A 20280-nucleotide genomic window follows, 5' to 3' on the forward strand; every position below is an offset into this window, starting at 1 on the left:
CTGTCGTACGCCTCTGGCACTAGCTAGAAACGTTTATTAATCACAATTTAGTAGGGTGTATAATAGCCACACTTTCTGCCAAGTATGATAAGGATACGTTAAATAGTTTTAAAGTACTTGGTAACAATAATTTTTAAATAAAAACACCCCGTAACTCAGTAAGTAGCCACATTTTATTTAAGAGATTTTAGTTAAATCTTAATATTTTTAGGTCTACAATCTAGATCTCATAGACTCGACATTCTTAATAAAATTTAACCCTAAAAGGGCCCGTAGTAATATAACTCCAAGGAAAAAAAGAAGAAGAAAAAACGACAAAAAAATTGTGTTAATTAGTAAAAAATTCCCCGGAAACCAATTATCGAAACGGCATTTTAAAATACTTAATCCCCGCGACGTTATTAAAAAAACAAATTATAAACAAATTTGTATGATTTTCAAATGCCATTTTAGGGGGGAGTTTAATTGAAATTTGAATGTATCCATACAATTATCGACAATATACATAAAAATAAAAATAATGAGATCTTAAGCAGGTGAATATTTCTTTGGCAACAACCGCGTTTTTGCACTTGAAAATATAATAACATTTAATAAACAACTTCAATATCTCAAAAAATATTAAATATTTTTTGACCAATTTTTTTTTTGCTTAATACTGGTAACATAGCGCAACTTAGTCTGTAAAATAAGATATTTTATAGTGCTTATTTAAAACGCTAAAAATAATTATTTGCGAATTTGTTTTTTAAGTTTTATATACAATTATTTAAATAAATAGGGGGTCAAATTTAATTTAGTAAGTCTTATGTGAAAGATTTACCCTTCAGCTTTGTAGAAAAAAATCCCATAGACCTTCATTGATAAGTGAATTACCTCAGCAGTTAAAAAAGTATTTTTTTTGCAAAAATGACCCCTTTTTAATTATTTAAACAATGATCCCCTTGTATGATTTGGATACTTTCTTGAAAATATCTTTTGTACCCACCTAAACTTTGATATAAAATTTGTTTTAACCTGTACGAATTTACATTTTGACTTTTTTTTATTTTATTAGGGTATTAATAAATAAATTATGTTTAATAAATAATTATCTAATAAAAATCATTTATTTATTAAAGTGTACTTTAACTTTTTCTATGATCATTAATGATACTATGATTAAAAAAATAGATTTTTGTAAAAAAAATATTTTTTTAAGAATTGTTTAAACAAATTAGACTGTTTATTAATTAATAAATTTATAAACAAATTGCATGTTTGTAATGTACGTAGAAATCACATACAAATTAAAAAAAAAGATCAAAATCCATTGAGTTGATCCGGAGATACAGAAAATTATATTCGTTTGAAATTGCTTTTTCGGTATTTTAACTCGGTTGATTTGTAGGTTCTCCCTAGTAATCGCTTGAACTACATTTTTGAAAAATCGTAGAGGGCGCTGTGAAGGTACAATGTTTGTGCACATTTTTTAAGAAAAAATACAAATCCCATTCTTTAAAATGGCATTAATGAGATTCCTTAATTATTATAAACAAATTAGCTGTGAATTAAAAAAACATATGGCCAACTTTGTCCCAAATGAACCCAGGCTAAATTTTTTTATTTAAAAATTCGTATTAAAATACTATCTTTTCGAATATATTATAAAAAGATTGTTTCTACGGACAACATTTTTAAAGTTATTCTAAATGTTTATAAACTACAAAATTTCAAAAATTTGGCATTAGGATTTTTGACTATATGTATTAATAATTTTTGATGTTATACTTCTTTAGGCACGATTGAGAGTAAAATTTCATAATACTGCGCGCATGCGCACACAGACAGTATGGCGTTTAGTTGCTAAATCTTTCTAGCTATGTATAAATATATCAGTGCAAGAAAAGGTGTGAAAAGAATATATTAGTGTTTTTAGTAAATATATTTATTATAATTTTTGTGTGTTTGGATTTGTTTTCCTCAGGAGTAAGATGAGTATTATTAAAACATTTTATTGTATATTTATTATACTTCACCTTGTCTGTTTGTTACCGTGAATTGTCATTAGCTATGTTCGAACTTGAGTTCGAATCCAGTGCAATCCTATACTTTTTTTTATTTTTTTGAAAGCGGTAAGCACAAAATTAGTTTGGTGTTTAACCTTTCTGGAACCGTGCTATAAAAACTTACGCTGCAGGCCGTGCGGGGCAACTATGTTACCCCACTAAAATACTTTAATAATTCATTTAAATTGTACATTATTGTTTGGAAAGATATACAATAAGGCACTAGTAACTCAAATAATTTGTTTTTATTATTAAAAAGATTTACATTTTTTTTATTTTTACCTGTAATTACAATTTGATTTTATTCCTGATTTTTACAGTCAGGGCATAAAAATGTTTTACTTTCTTCTCGATGTATGGTACAAATTGGTTTTCTGCATGTACTACATGATATTTGAGTCTTTCTATCACGTGCCCTGGCACAAAAGCTGCATCTTCGACTTGTATATTGATGAATGTCTCTGGCAGGGGTTTCTGGCACTGTGTGCCCCGAGGAGTTAATTTCAATTTTAGTATAAAATTTAAATTATATTTGATAATTTTTATAAAAAAAAAACGATTTTTCTAAGATTACCTGGAGGGACAAAAAAAATACAAATATTTTGAAAAGTTATAAAGACAAAACCGCATCTGGGGTAACCAAGGTGCCCCGCACGGCCACGGAAAGGTTATAAAAAAATTAAAACAAACTGTTTAAAGTATATTTATTTTTAAGAAATCATATAATAGAAGTATAACTTCTTACATGCGTGCAAAGTACACACACATTCTTTTTTTTATCTTTTTCAAGTATATTCAAATGGGAAATAAGCCACAATTTTACCTAAAAATGATTTTATTAACGTTTCGACGCCCAAGTCGGGTGTCGTTGTCAAAATACAAAATAATACTGAAGTATTATTATAATACAGTATTATTTTGTATTTTGACAACGACACCCGACTTGGGCGTCGAAACGTTAATAAAATCATTTTTAGGTAAAATTGTGGCTTATTTCCCATTTGAATATACTTGATTATAAAAATGCCACAAGAAAGTAGCTTCAGAACAACATTTTTATCTTTTTGTAATACATTTTGATATTATCACTCTTCTACTTTTATTTGGCATAGAATTGCCCTATCTTCATTATTTTCTGTCTTACCTTATTGCAAAATAAAGGTCTTTGGGATAAACAAATATAGTAACTAACTAATTAATGGATCGGTCTCAAATTTTGAAGGTTTGTTAAGTACACCAATATCCAACTTTGGGTGAAACACTAAAGTTCTAAGGTAGTTTTAATAAAAGTTATTAACAAATAACGATTTTCACTTATTTTGCAGTTTGCGTAGCAACAAATTAACTTTTTAACTTTCAAAAATCGGCATTTTGAAGGTTTTTCAATGTTCTAAAAAACGGAATTTTGTAATTTTATGTCTAACTTTTGAATGGAGTGCAAAAAATCGAAAAAAATCGCGATTTTTGCACTAAATTGTTAATAATTAAAGAAACGGACGTGAACTCTAGGCAGGAAACAGGTAGGTTTTCTTCCTATAGGTCTACTATAACTAAAAAAGTAGTCAGCTACCTGGATCTTTGAGTGTCCCTAGAAAATCCTTATTACCCTGGACTAATTCTTTCACTCACAGATTCAACTGCAGTTCACTGCTCATCTCTTTGTGCTTTAGGCTTTTAGAAGAGTGTAGCGTTTTTTTCAATAAATATTGTCCTGGAAATAATGTAGCAAAACCTCAGAATATGTCAGCAGCAAATCAATGATAAAAACGTTTGACAAACAAATAATGGCCTTCAAAATTCGCCGATCCCCACTTAAATCCACGCGTATTATAGTAGCTTGACTATGGTTTTATCGTATTTTTTGCTCACGGAACATTTGAACTAACAATTACTAACGTGAAGGTCGAGAGTGTAAAAATAGTAATCAATTAAAACCAGCCGATAAGGTAGTTATCAATGAATTTTTGAACAGCTTAATTACCCGGTAATATCTATTGATTTCATTCTGTTATAGACTCGTGTATCAATTAAAAAAGCTTTTAGTTTAATTAATTGTGTAAATAACACCAACGAAACTGGTTTGGAACGATTGGATTCATCATCGACGGTTGCAACGGTTGTTTCTTCTTCTTTTTTTCGCAGAACTGACTCGTAACGACAAACCATCTTTTTTTTTGTGAGATTTTATGTGATAACATTCCGGAGTTATCGTTGGCAAAAAGATTTAAAGATATAATTAATGTTAAGAGTACCCTATTGTATGCAGATGATGTGGTACTTGTCACGTACGGTGAACATACGACCATAAAAAATAATTAAATGAAGATGGCATCAAACAAAACAATGGCATTACAAAATGAAGGACTGTAAAAACTAAATGTGATAGAATACAAAGGAAGATATCGGAAGAATAAAGGAAAATACCTATAGTCGAGAAAATTCCACAAAATTGGAATTGGATTGGACCCTAAACACAAAAAGAACACAATTTATCTTAATAACAAAAGCCCAACAACGCCAAGATATAACAATACATACATGAAGAACAAATTAAAAAATATAAATATATTATCTGGGTACAATAATTAATGAAAATAATAAATACACAGAATACAATTAAAGCAAGAATATGACAGGCAAGAAATGCTTTTAACAAACTGAAACAAGTATTCTATAGCAGGAATGTTACAATTTCTTTAAAGGTCTTCTTCTTCAAGTGCCATCTTCGTTCCGAAGGTTGGCGATCATCAGGGCTATACGTATTTTCTAAACTGGTGACCGAAACAATTCGTTGTTGCTACAGCTATATCATTCCCGTAGATTCTTTAGCCAGGAGTTTCGTCTTCTTCCTATGGACCTTTTTCCTGCTATCTTCCCTTGCATAATTATTCGAAGCAGTTCATATCTTTCGCCTCTTGTAATGTGTCCCAAGTATTGCAGTTTTCCTTTTTTGATCGTAAATATGACTTCCTTTTCTTTATTCATTCTTCTCAAGACCTCGACATTTGTGACTCTCTCGGTCCATGATATTCTCAAGATTCTGCGATACATCCGCAGTTCAAATGCCTCTATTTTTTTGGTATCCATCTTTTTCAGCATCCATGACTCCATTCCGTAGAACAGCACAGAAAGTACGTAACATCTCATCAGGCGAAGTTTCATTTCAAGGCTCAAATCTCTTCCACAGAACACTCTCTTCATTATAGTGAATATGGATCTGGCTTTTTCTATTCTTATTTTGATTTCTGCTGAGCTATCGTTGTCTTCATTTATAAAAGTGCCTAAATATTTGTATTTGCTAACTCGATTCGATAATTTCATTGTGTAAATATAAATTTTGGACATTTCGTGTTGATTTCGATATTACCATAAATTTAGTTTTCTTTATGTTCAAAGATAGTCCATATTCTTCGCTGCAGTCTGCTATCTTATTCACCAATGTCTGTAGCTCTTCAAGAAGTGTTTCTGCAATCAGAACGGTGTCGTCGGAAAATCTCAGATTATTTAATCTAACACCATTTATTTTAATACCTATGGATTGCTCAGAGAGCAATCTTTTAGGTCATCTTCTTCTTAAAGTCCGTCTCCTATCGAGGTTGGAAATCATCACAGCTATTCTTATTTTAATGGCGGCCGCCCTAAATAGGTCGATGGAACTGCAGCCGAACCATTCCCTCAGATTTCTTAACCAAGATATTCTGCGCCTACCGATACTTCTCTTACCCCTGATTTTACCCTGGATGATCAGTCTCAGCAGCGAGTATTTGTCACCTCTCATAACATGGCCAAAGTATTCAAGCTTTCTTCTTTTAACAGTAAGTACAACTTCACATCCTTTTCCGATCCGACGTAAAATTTCGGCATTCGTCACGTGGTCCACCCAGATACACGGAGCATTCTACGGTAACACCACATCTCAAAAGCTTCAATGTTTTTAATGCTGCCCATCTTCATGGTCCATGACTCAACTCCATATAATAAAGTGGAGAAGATATAACACCGCAGCATACGCACTCTCAGATCAAGATTTATGTCACGACTACAGAGGAATATTTTCATCTTGTTAAATGCTGATCTAGCTATTTCTAGTCTTGCTCTTATTTCTTTTGTTTGATCGCCTGTATGATCCAGGCAAGCTCCAAGGTATTTATAGGAGGATACCCTTTCTATAACGGTGTTATTGACAACCAAATCATTCCTGGCGTGTGGATCTTTTGTTATTACCATCCATTTAGTTTTTCTGAGGTTTAATGTAAGTCCGTAGCTGTTGCAGTAGTGGTTAGTGCGTTCCATCAGTCGTTGCAGATCTGCAAGATTGTCTGCTAATATCACTGTGTCGTTTAAAGGTAAGACTTCTGAAATGCTACGTGTTCTCCGTATCTATTATTTTATGGGTTGGAGGCTTGGACATTAAAGATAGATGTTTCGGACAGATTAGAAGCCTTCGAGTTATGGGCCTACAGAAGGATATTAAGAATAAGTTGGATGAATAGAGTCACAATTGTCGAGGTGTTGAGAATAATGGGAAAAGAGAGGTTTTAAATACAATTAAAGTTAGAAAACTGCAATATCTGTGACGTGTCATGAGGCTGTGAGTTATAACTTGCTTCAATTAATAATACAAAGAAGAATACACAGGGTAGTAGAAGGAGTCGTGGAAGAAGGCGCATCTCCCGGTTAAACAATTTGAGAGCTTGGTTTAACTGCACTTATGTTGACCTCTTTAGCGCAGCGGTATCGAAAGTGCGAATTGCCATGATGGTTGCCGACCTTCTTAAAGGCACATGAAGAACAAGGAAAATTAATTGGAAGGAAATATTTCAGGGGCCAGCGTTCTACAAGTACCCTAGCGCCATCTAGTGATGGTTCCTGAATCTAATTTTTATATATCTATTAAAACATTATTATTATTTATATCTCTAGGGAAATAATATTACCACAATAAAAAATAATTACTCTGTAATACCTATTTAAAACTATTTTTCTCGGAACTATATAAACAAACTGTAAAAACGTAATACTGATGTGGAAAATTTATGGTTTAGCGATTAATATTCCCCTGTGTACCGATAATTATATCATTACAAAGAGAAGGTTAGTATAATAATAACCACTAATCAGTTAGTCTAACAACAACATGATCAGAGCTTTTTTCTCCGAAGAAATTGTTATGTACATACAGAACAGCTGATATGAATACATAATTTATGTATTTGATCGAGTCGTGCAGTACCAACTGGATACGGGATAAAAACTATCATTTGAGGTTTCCGTTTATTAAATAACTTATGTTTATTAATATGCTGTTGCTTCTGAAGACATTGTCTAAGTGTAGGAATATATTGCCTTGATTTGGGCCTATTACGTAGCCAGACGAGTACAGAAGCTAAACAGACGAAGAAATTGAAAAAACTCCTTCCAAATTATGTCAAGATCATAAGTTTGTAGAGGACAATTATTATTGTTCTTCTTGACTGGCTTTACAACTCAGGGTGTCTTCGCGACATCCACCACACCCCTCCATCTTCTATGGTCTTGTCTTGTGCTTCCATTTTCCATTGTTGTATCCCAATAGATAAATCCCTAGATAAATCGGCTTGAACATCATCCCTCTATCTCTTTCTGTCTATCCTTTTCTTTTTCATCATCCTGTACTATCTTTCTCTGAGATGGCCTACTGATCTTCTACCGTCTGGTCTCTCAAAAAAAAAACACTGTCTTTAACACTCTCTCTAATTCAGCATTGCGGCGCCTTCTTCACTCTCCTGACAATTTATCTCTTTGAGGACCAAATAGCATTCTGAGAACCTACCTTTCAAATACCAACAGCTTATTTATTTCCCGCTGATGTAGAGTCCATGTTTCACTTCCACCTGTAAGAACTGGGCGAATAATTGACATGTACAGTCTTAATTTAGATTGTCTTTTTAGCAGCTTAACCTACCTTTCAAATACCAACAGCTTATTTATTTCCCGCTGATGTAGAGTCCATGTTTCACTTCCACCTGTAAGAACTGGGCGAATAATTGACATGTACAGTCTTAATTTAGATTGTCTTTTTAGCAGCTTGGATTTTAACAATGATGATAGGGAGTATAATGCACTATTCACCGCAGCTATCCTTGCTGAGACCTCTTTTTCTCTATGTGGTTGAATTGTAGAGGACAAGAAATTGTACAATAAGAATAAGAACTAACCACATATACTGTGCGATATTGTAGAGGAACAATTAAAAATAATTGAAAACAGGACAAATCCTGATTGTTCTTCTTATTGCACCTTCTCCTTTCGGAAGTTGGCGATCAAAATGGAAATTTTATCTGTGGAAACTGCTGTATGAAAGGTTTCTGCGGATGAGCGGTCAAACCATCTCCTGAGGTATTTCAGCTTCTAGTTCTGATCCTGATTACTACCGGATAAGAAATGTAAACAAAATCCTTTGTACGTCAAGATCACCAAGGGGATTAAAGTGTATTCTGTTGGCACATCAGAAGATAGTATAACACTTTAATTATCTGCACTAGGCTGCAAAATAGTCAAGATTGTAAACAAAGCAAGATGTACTGTTGGTGGAATGACGAAGTATGGACTCAGAAGTAGGAAAAGTAAACACGTTTATGTAAAAATGTTTATGTGTAAACACACCATAACTACCGAGCACAATGATTTTTGTCTTATGACCAAGGACCGGAAAAAATGCACCAAAAAAATGTAAAAAAATGCGCATTTTAATGCAATTGATTTGTGAAAAATATGCAAGAGCCTTTATGAAAAATGCAATATTAAAATGCAACATTAATAATCCTCAATTTATATTTATATGATGTTGGAATAATAACATGTAAACACAATAGTTAGTTTTTATGTACATGCTTTATTAACCATTATCTTAAATATTTACATAATATATTTACAGAATATTTATCTGAGGAGCTTTTTTACAAAAGTGCATAAATCCACTTTTCAAAAATTTTCAGGAGACGCAAAACTTGTTGCAGCTGTTGTACGCAACAACGCACTGCGAATCAAAACACGAAATGAACTTCAGCTTTTAAGCGTCGTTTAAACACAACGATAAGTCACAGCAACTAGTTGTGATGACAAGTTGAAACACTGTTTAGACGCTGCGATTCAATGCGATACCACCTTCAACCCAACTCCAACTTTGATAAGTTGTGCGATGCACCGTTTACACACAATGATAAGTTGCAACAACTCGATTGACCTTGATAAGTTGTTTGATTTATCGCTGTGTTTAAACGATCCTTTATAAACAAATATTAAAATCTAAATTTCTGTACCTGCTTATCCCCCTATAAAGAGCAAACAGGTTTTTACAACCTATGTCAACTAATTGTTGTCCTATTATACCGACCAAGTTATATTAGGGATTAGTCGGCTTAGTCCCAAAAATAGATAATAATAATAGATAATAATAGAATAAGAATATTAGGTACCTGATTTAAACATTTTTCTTAAGAAATGGATTGATTATACACGGTTATTGAATTTACGACTGATAGTTTTTTAATTGGAAGTGAAAGTGAACCTTTGAGATTTAAAATGTCGCAACTTTTCTGAATTTATCAAGAAAAAATGAAAAATGTTTAAAATGTTTGAAAAAATGTAACATCTTCTAATTTATCAAAAAAAAAATGCAAAAATATGCAAAAAATGCAAATTGCATTTAATCCGGTCCTTGCCTATGACTTTTGTCTTGGATACTGAGGATACAGATTACAAAATCCCATACGAAGGCTTCTTCTTATTAATATGTGGTGCGTTTCTGCGTAGGTGACCACCGTATATTGTCTTGTCAGGTGAGATGTTAGATAGTCAGGATTAAATTATTCTATTTTTTACAGCGTTGCGAAACATTTCATAACTATGGATTCCTGTCATATACCTCCTTTCAGTAACTGCGAGCAAAATATTCAGTTCTGTTAGCCCCGGCAAAGCCTAGCCTAGCTTAGTTTAATTGACTCATTCAACTCATTTTTTAACATCTTAGTGTTAATATTTATTATTTCTTATTGCTATTGACAACTTTTTGACTTTTTTTTAACTTTTACTAATAATTGATATATTTGTTCTTTACAGGTAAGAGGCAAAAAGACCTGAGTGTAGTGCCAAAAAGCATTAGACTTAAATGGATGATACACCGAGCGAGAATATGTAAGTTTCGTTTTTTTTACCAATGCAAATGCTGATTTTACTCAGGAATAAAACGATCATTATATTCCTCTTAGCGGTCAACTTTCATGTTGACTAATGTTATTTTCCGTTCTTAAGGTGCCGTGCGTTTCTAGATAGGCAATGTCTCTTAAGCTACAGTATCCATTTGTTAGTCATTTGTTAGTCTATTATTGTGCTGCGGTTCTTCCGGAAGCCTTGCTCATCTGCCGTGTTCGCTTCTCCTCGATTTTATCTTTTATGACTGCCGTCAACAATTTTAATGTACTATTCATCAGACTAATGCCTCTATACTCTATACTTTTTAGGATTTTTCGAGTCTCCCTTTTTAAGTATCTGCAGCAGGAGATTTTCCTTCCATTCTACTGATGTTACTCCAATATGTATTATATCGACCAATAATTTTAGGAGCCATTTGAGTAGTGTTGTTTCTCCATATTTTAGCAGTTTATTGTTTATCTTATCAGGACCAGATTCTTTTCTATTTTAAATTTTTTTATGCGTTCTTGTAGCTTTTCTTTTGATATTAGTACTCTGTCGTGACTTTCGTTAATGTTTCTTTCTGTGTTCTCTTCTTCTCCTTCTCCATATAATTTCGTGAAATGCTCAGTCCATTGTTCCTCTGTAATGTTGTCTATCCGTACAACTTCATTCATTTCTGTTTTTTGTCTTCTTATCATCTTCCACACCTTTTTCTGTGATCCATAGAGGTCGTATTCTATATTTTTGGTAAATTTTTTCCAGTGATCTTTTTTGATGTTATCTATTTCTTGGTTAACTCTATTCCTGACTCTCGCGTAGTCTTTTCGTGCCTCCGGTGTCTTCACTCTCTTGTAGGTTAGGAAAGCTTGTTTCTTTTAATTTGCTAGTGCTTTCACCCTTTCGTCGTACCATGGAGTGTTGTATTCCCGTTTATTTATGTTGACTTTTCTTTTACTTACAGCTTCTTCTGCTGCTTACAGGATATATTTTACAACGGAATAACGCTATTTCACGTCTTTAGCTTTTATTTTTTTCTATTACATACGGATAGAGCCGAAATCCTTAAGGTTGTCGAATCGTTTTAACGCGAAATGTATGAGAGCACCAACGCAAGGCAAGATCAGCCCCTGCCCAAAATTACAAACCAGGGATCAGAATTAAAGCCAGAAGTAACACCATACGAAGTTAAAAAGACACTTTCAGAAATGAAAAATGATAAATCCCCTGGCGATGACGGAGTAGTGATCGAGGCAATCAAACAAGGTGGAAATAAAATTATCCAGGTTTTGGCCAAACTTTTCACCGAATGCATTTACCAAGGAAAAACCCCCTTCTCAATGGAACAATGCAGTCATTGGTTTATTGCACAAGAAAGGTGACATAACAGATCTAAAAAACTACCGTCCTATCAGTCTGCTATCACACATATATAAACTTTTTACAAAAATGATCAAAAAAAGACTGGAGGCTAAGTTAGACTTCTATCAGCCTAGAGAACAAGCTGGGTTTAGATCGGATATAGCACTAACAACCACTTACTGGTAATAAACAACTTGATAGAGAAGTCGGCGGAATACAACAAATCATTGGCACTGATATACGAGAAAGCGTTCGATACCATAAACCAGCAGAAAATGCTAAGAGCATTGACAGAATGCCGAATAGACCATCGCTACACTAACATGATAAAATATATCTACCACAATGCAACGGCTAGCGTAAGACTCTCTGATTAACAAACTAATAAATTATGTATGCAGCGAGGAGTACGGCAAGGAGACACCATCACACCAAAGCTGTTCACAACCCTTTTAGAACACTCTTTTAAGAAGGCAGATCTGAACGAATATAGTATCAATATAAATGGAGAGAAGCTCAGTCATTTGAGATTCGCAGATGACATCGTCCTTGTAGCCGATCGTATGAATGATGCAATAATAATGTTGAACAAGTTATATCACGCTTCCTTAGAAGTCCGACTAAAGATTAACATCAACAAGACGCAAATAATGACTAATCTGGTGCTAAATCGTAATATTGTTTTACGAGGAAAACGAAAAGCCCTAGATACAAAGTTTACTACTTTTTAAACAATTAGAATAATTGAAATAAAAATATAATAAACAATATTTTAAATCCAAGACTTTTCGTTAATAAACTGCTTTCTGGCTGCATCCCATATCTCCGGATTTTACAATATATAATCACATAGAGACGACGAAATAGGAGAAAGCAAATAGAGGACACTTAGGCCACGCATTTACCTTCTCTTCGTCTAGGAAAAGGACCGAAAGACAGTTTCTAAATACTCACAAATTGAGTAAAAATGAAAAAGATAAAAAAGGGGGGGGGGTTCAAGGCAGGTTTTGTTTATATTCGATTCAGAGTTGGACTACCATCTCCATATAGTAACTATTTCAGCATCCTTATGCATCATCAGTGAAGATTATGCAGTCACAACTCTGAAGGGAATACAAACATTCTGCCTCTTTTAAAGCAAACCATCGCGATGCGGTGAACCCGCCTTTTGAGACGCAAAACAGCGACATCTCTCGTATTACGAGGAAAACGAAAAGCCCTAGATACAAAGTTTACTACTTTTTAAACAATTAGAATAATTGAAATAAAAATATAATAAACAATATTTTAAATCCAAGACTTTTCGTTAATAAACTGCTTTCTGGCTGCATCCCATATCTCCGGATTTTACAATATATAATCACATAGAGACGACGAAATAGGAGAAAGCAAATAGAGGACACTTAGGCCACGCATTTACCTTCTCTTCGTCTAGGAAAAGGACCGAAAGACAGTTTCTAAATACTCACAAATTGAGTAAAAATGAAAAAGATAAAAAAGGGTTCAAGGCAGGTTTTGTTTATATTCGATTCAGAGTTGGACTACCATCTCCATATAGTAACTATTTCAGCATCCTTATGCATCATCAGTGAAGATTATGCAGTCACAACTCTGAAGGGAATACAAACATAAGGATGCTGAAATAGTTACTATATGGAGATAATAGTCCAACTCTGAATCGAATATAAACAAAACCTGCCTTGAACCCTTTTTTATCTTTTTCATTTTTACTCAATTTGTGAGTATTTAGAAACTGTCTTTCGGTCCTTTTCCTAGACGAAGAGAAGGTAAATGCGTGGCATAAGTGTCCTCTATTTGCTTTCTCCTATTTCGTCGTCTCTATGTGATTATATATTGTAAAATCCGGAGATATGGGATGCAGCCAGAAAGCAGTTTATTAACGAAAAGTCTTGGATTTAAAATATTGTTTATTATATTTTTATTTCAATTATTCTAATTGTTTAAAAAGTAGTAAACTTTGTATCTAGGGCTTTTCGTTTTCCTCGTAATACGAGAGATGTCGCTGTTTTGCGTCTCAAAAGGCGGGTTCATCGCATCGCGATGGTTTGCTTTAAAAGAGGCAGAATGTTTGTATTCCCTTCAGAGTTGTGACTGCATAATCTTCACTGATGATGCATAAGGATGCTGAAATAGTTACTATATGGAGATGGTAGTCCAACTCTGAATCGAATATAAACAAAACCTGCCTTGAACCCTTTTTTATCGTAATATTGTTGTTGATGGAATGGATATTGAGCAGAATGCATCTTATAAGTACTTGGGACATAAAATTCGGTTGGGAAGAGATAACGAGACGTGCGAGCTTCCACGTCGCATAGGATTAGCCTGGGCAGCGTTTGGTAAACTGAAAAGGAAAATCTTTGACCAGTGTGTATTGCCTGTACTCACTTATGGAGCGGAAACATTAACACTCACAAAAAAGGTAGTGAACAAGATTCGCATAACTCAGAGGGCTATGGAGCGGCAGATGCTGGGTGTCTCCTTGAGAGACCGAATCCCAAACGAAGAAATACGTCGTAGAACAAAAACAACGGACTCCGTCGAAAGAATCGCGTCGCTTAAGTGGAATTGGGCAGGACACGTCGCCAGATTGTCAGACAACCGATGGAAAAAACGTATTGTCGAGTGGAGGCCACGAGAAGAAGCACTACGGAGCAGAGGACGACCACCAAGCAGTTGGGCTGACGATTCTGAAGCGTATTGTCATCAACTGGATGCAAGCCGCACAAAACAGAGAAAGATGGAAAGAGCCGAGGGAGACCTATGTCCAGCAATGGACGAGTACGGGTTGATGATAATGATTACATATTTTCTATTTCTCTTGGCGTGCCACGCCACGTTCCATTGGATCACAGCTTAAGAAGTTTACGCATAAATTGTAACGGTTTATTATATTTGATTTAATAAACGGATCATAAAACCAAAGTGCCGTCCTTGTATACACAATTGAAATGCATTGCTACATTGTAACGATGGAATTGGCGCTAGAGCCTAACAATGAAATGAAATCCATAATATAGTGTTTTTCACATAAAATACTCATAAACGCACATTTCTGGATAATAAACACCATTCCAGCTTTTATATCCCATTTTTCTAAAACATACCTGGCTTGATTTTAATAAAAATTTATTTCATTTCATTAAAACATGCAAAACAGGTTATTGACAAATTGATAAGTGGGATATAAATACCACAAAAGATTTATGATACAGAATATATTCCACACCTTAAAAAATATAAAAAAAGAAATCCTACCGAACGTAGCGTGGCAATACAAGCTTTGTGAAATAGAAAAATGTAACAGAAAAAGATAAAAACTGAAGACGGGATTCAACGCATCGTGAAATAGATTCAACGCAACGTGAAATAGCGAAATTTCTCTCAAAATTTGTTATTTACGATCCTCAAGCTAATACCGACGGCGCACATGGATTCGCTCCCAACCCCTATAAAACCACTTTTATTGTACACGAGTTGGCTCCGAAACTCATACCCGAAAGTTAAGTTATGACCGAAGGGTTAGGTCTTCCTACCTGAACCCGGGAGCGAATCCATGTGCAGCCAATACCGAACCCTAGTTTATGGTCTCTGTACCCTATTTTTATTTTCCTGTGGAGCGTCGCGCCTTTTCCCGTGAATTGTCGGTAAAATGATACGGTTCAAAGTAATTTTAACATACAGGTACTAAAAAGCGCTGATACGATCAGTGCCGTGGTAATTTTACTGTGTAGTGGTTTAACTACACAGTGTTAGGATTTTTTATCATTTTATGAATTAACCAACTTAATAAAAGGACATCGCACACATCTTATGGAAAATATAATGTCACTCAAATTCAATAAAATTTATACGATTAGATTCGTTTTAAATTAACGATCAATTCTTATCATTGCGCCAACTCTTAATTATGATTAATTACGGCGCAAATTGCAATTAAAGTTTATCGAAATCACATTTTTGGAGTCCATAAAATGTTAGTTACAATCATTATTGCTCTGAGTGCTATTCATAACAGCTTAAATCCCGCTGGGCCTAAGCGGATTAGTGAAACTAATCCGATGATTTATGGAGTACCGAAAATCTGGGTATTTTAAAATATTTTTTCTCTCTCTAACTTATGTACCTACCAATTTGATTTCAGATTTATTTATATCAATTTCTGCTCTTATTTTTGAAAATAGAGAGTTGGCCCAATGATAAGATTTGATCGTTAATTTAAACCGAATCTATTGGTATAAATTTTATTGAATTTGAGTGACATTATATTTTCCATAAGATGTGTGCGATTTTTACAGCTCACACTAGCGGTGTACCTTGATATTCTTGGAGACGTGATGGTCCGACTGATTTTTCATAAAAGTAAATGGTTATTAATTTTGCAGTACTTTGGGGGGCGTTCAAGTATTACGTAACGCAATTTTTGAAGATTTTTGACCCCCATCCCCCCTATATAACGCATCGTAACGTTTTTCCGTACCCCCTCCCCCTACCTAAGCGTTACTTAACACCAAGTGACCATTTGAACTTAAATGGAACAATAAGTTGCGAAAAGTACCGGAAAGTCGATAAAATAACTTCGTTATTGTTTTAATTGCATTGTTTTAATAAGATTACAATTTTAAAAAAATTTACGTTTTCCCTACTTGGCCCCATCCTTACATACATTTTTGGCTTCATTCTTTATTGTTTTTCTCATGCATTCTTGTATTTTACCTTTTTTTTAATAAAATCTTAAAATAAAATATAGTTATTTTCCTAACTAGTGCGGAAAGTGATACTTTCACGCACGAGACTGCCGTTGACCCGAACGACGCGATAGCGGAGTTCGGGTCAACGTTGGTATAGAAATTATCGTCTAGAGTCCGCCTATGTGTTCAACAAAACATGTTCTTACAACGTATCTGACAGTATAAAAGACCGAACAGAAGTCCATTAGTGCTCCGTTTCCCCTTCCAAACTCGATTATTTTAGAAACAACAGTTGCAGCTAATTGCGATTCCTAGTTATATTTTTTCTGATAATTTAACAATAATGATTATTGATACAACCATTAGTGTTATTAGCCTCTGTCCAGAGTCTAGGCTAATAACTATTCGCAATTTTATATTTTTAACTATTTTTAACATATCCCATGTGCGTTGAACGGGGATAACTAACCATTGGAATAGGTGCGCTGAACGTATTCCGAAGCCTTCCGAAGACCGTCAATTTGGTGAGTTGAACGAAATCGATAAATCCCTATCCTACCCAACGACTACGTGTGCTGAACGTTATCGTTACCCTACCATCTGATGCGTTGAGTTAGATACCTCCTTCCTTATGAATTTATTTCGCCTTGGGAAATAAATGTGACTCCTAAATAATTCCCTCGGTCGTACACTAAAGCCTTGGTTTCCTCGAAAGCGGCACCGACAAACTGCGACCGTAACACTGCGATGAATGACGTCAGATTACGGTGAAAAATTCAAGGTTCTTCACTGCGGCAATGAAATGTGTAAACTCAGCAAGCGGTGGCTTCAAACGCATCCTTGGAAACCACTGCTATTGGTACAGTTTTTATGACGTCATTCATCGCAGTGTTACGGTCGCAGTTTGCCGGTGCCGCTTTCGAGGAAACCCAGGCTTTAATGAGGTTTACGAAAGCCCTATATGTAGAACATTATTATATTTAAATAACGAAGTAATTATCCTTTTTTTTTTGTATGTTTAGATCGAAATAAATGTCTTAATAAAAACGAATCTTGTCTCCAACTGTAATTTACTACCCGAAGTTATCACATATTTCTGCAGAGTATATGGTGCGCCGTTTATCTAGCTCAGGGGTGTCCAACTTGCAATGCCTCAAGGGCCAAAACTAAAACCTTTGATGTTGTCGCGGGCCATATAATAATTTTGTTACAAGTAATAACAAAATAAAGTGAGGTATAAAAATAATTAAAACAAAAAAAGTATTATTTCTTTTATTGCTCAACAACTACATTTTTTTATAAACGGAAAATTTATTGTTAACACTTTTCAATAATCAAGACAAACATTGCAAAAGCAACGAAAAAGATGTATCCAATTGGTGTGAGGACTGTGGTCGATCGGCTTCATCCACCAATGAAGAAATGTCCACCTCCAGTTCAGTTGTAGACAGTCTCATAAGATGACGTAAGGAAGAATCGGTAAGGTTGCTTCTGTTTTTGTTTTTTATGTATTTCATGGAGGAAAAGGCACTTTCACATGTATATGTGCTTCCGAACATTGACGTCATTTTCAGTCCAAAATCTCGCAGGTTTGGGAATTTCTCCTTTGACAGTAATTTGAAAAATTCAGGTCCCTTTTCTTGTCTGGTGATTAGGAACATGTCTGCTTGAAGATCACATAACTCAAGCTGTAAGTTGGGTGGTTGATCATCAATGGTTGCTCCAAGAGGGTTATTATAAAGTAGTACACTGCTTTTGAGACTTCAATTTCTTCAAATCTTGTATTGAATTCATCAATAACTTGTTCAATTTGTGAAATGCAGGATGAAAACTCAATATTTTCCTCACCGTTGAATTCTTCTGCTATTTGCAGACAGCTAGGGAAGTGTGTCAGGTTGTTCTTTTCCAAAGCACGTTTAAACACGTTCAGCTTATTCCGGAATCTGTTTATCATTCCGATCAAATCTGAAACCGTCTGGTTTCTTCCTTGAAGACTCAAGTTTAACATGTTAAGATGATTAGTCAGATCTGTTATAAAAGCTAACTGTCTTAAGAATTCTGGATCCTTAAACTTCTCTTCCAGTTCAGATGTGTCAGATGAAACGTATTTGTTGAGGAATGCAGGAATTTCCTTTCTTATGGCAAAAAATCGTTCCATGCACTTTCCTGCACTCAGCCACCTTACATGGTTGTACATTAGCAAGTCTCCATACTCAGCCTCTGTTTCCACTAAAAACTGCTTAAGTTGCCTGTGTAAAAGAGATCGATTTCCACCTCTAATCATATTTATAATCTTAATCACGGTTTGGAAAACTTGATCTTCCTTGACTGATTTTCCACATAAAGCTCCCTGATGTATAATACAATGAATTATTGGGCAAGTGACACCATTCTCTCGAAGCAGACCCACTAATCCAATTTTTTTACCTGTCATTGATGGGGCCCCGTCTGTTGCTATGGCTGAACATTTATCAAAGCCTCCAATTCTGTCAACTGTTTTCTTCACAGCCTCATAGATGTCTTTTCCTTTTGTTGTTCCATAAAGAGGACAAATATCAAATAACTCCTCTTTACTGGTAAAATCATCAAAAGTAGTGCGCACAAATATTAACAGCTGACTAACATCGGTTTGATCAGTGCTTTCATCCAAACAAAGTGAGAAATATGAACTTTTCTTAACCAGGCTAAGCATAGATTTTTCTACTTGCTCAGCCATAGCAACAATCCTTCTTTGTATGGTTTGATGTGAAAGTGGCACTGATTCAAATTTCTCCGCCATTTTAGAATCACCGAAAGCTTTGGCAATTTCAACAGCACATTTTTTATCAAATTGCCATCAGTGAAAGGTTTTTTTGCCTTTGCGAGCTCAAGCGACACGGCATAAGATGCATGCAAAGAATGCGTTTGAGAGTTTTACTGAACATACCAGTTTGCTGTTTAAGCTTTTTCTTCAAATCTGCAACTAGGGCACGCCGACTTTCATTTGTGTACGTAGCATACTTATTTTCATGCACTGTTGTGTAATGTCTTCTCACATTATATTCTTTAGGCACTGAAACGACATTCATGCACACCAAGCACTGCAACTTTCCATTATTGTTAGCAATCAAGTAATCACTCTTCCAACTTTCTTTGTAAATTCTGTTCTCACTATCAATTTTCCGTTTTACTGGTTTTACACTCATTATTGTATAAGAGGAATCAAGACAAAGAATTAATCAAGTTCACTGTTCACTAGCAACGTAATAGATTAGCCGACTAGCCTACGTGTCAGTAGCTGGCACGATGGCTGCTGGCGACGGATGGTAAGCAGTGGGAGGTGTGGCCTGCGTGAACTGTGATGCGCAGTAATCAGTGCAGTTCTCATAGTGGTGGAGGACGATTGTGTTCGTTATACGTCCGCGAAGCGGCATGCGGTACAGTACTTGTGATGTAAAAACACTGCTAAACCATAAAATATAAATTAAAAAATATTTTTTCACAGTGGCAGCATTTAAAGAAAATATATGCTTTTCGAAAATCTTACGTGGGCCACAACAAATAGCCTCGCGGGCCGGATGCGGCCCGCGGGCCGCCAGTTGGACAACCTGATCTAGCTGGAACATTAGGTATACAGGGCCGGCGTAGCTAAGCAGTAGTGTGCTTGGCTTGCTTGTATGAGTTCAAATCCTACCGCCGGCAAGAACAACCAGACATTTTTAAAATGTTTATAGTCCCCAGGTCGACTCAGCCTGAATAAAACGAGTACCTTGGGTAAAACCAGGGGTAATAATAGGCGGTTGAAGCGTAGCACTGGCCCTGTTACCTTTCTTGTACACCGCAGGCCCTAGATATAGCAGACTACCCTGCTATACTCCCAAAGCCACGTGAGCGGTATAAAACGGGAGACTATTATTATATACATTAGGTATACTAAAATTTAAGGAGCAAATTTTCTCAAAATATGGCTTTGTCAATCTCTCCAATTTGTCGATTAGTTATCGAAG

At 35.0% G+C, this 20280-nt stretch overlaps 1 protein-coding gene across 6 annotated transcripts in view; it reads left to right on the plus strand.

Moving 5' to 3' along the window:
• Positions 1 to 20280, plus strand: part of LOC126892198 (protein mono-ADP-ribosyltransferase PARP4) — a 400117-nt gene that overhangs the window by 295367 nt on the left and 84470 nt on the right. Inside the window, exon 1 of one of the 6 annotated variants that reach the window (XM_050661690.1) lies at positions 10149 to 10223. The exons of the other annotated variants lie outside the window; for them this stretch is intronic. The gene's annotated coding sequence lies outside the window, so the exon portion shown is untranslated. Of the gene's footprint in view, positions 1 to 10148; positions 10224 to 20280 lie in introns of those variants that run through there. 6 annotated transcript variants of the gene reach the window in all.

The sequence above is a fragment of the Diabrotica virgifera genome, chromosome 9 (assembly GCF_917563875.1).
Source record: "Diabrotica virgifera virgifera chromosome 9, PGI_DIABVI_V3a".
NCBI lineage: Eukaryota > Metazoa > Arthropoda > Insecta > Coleoptera > Chrysomelidae > Diabrotica > Diabrotica virgifera.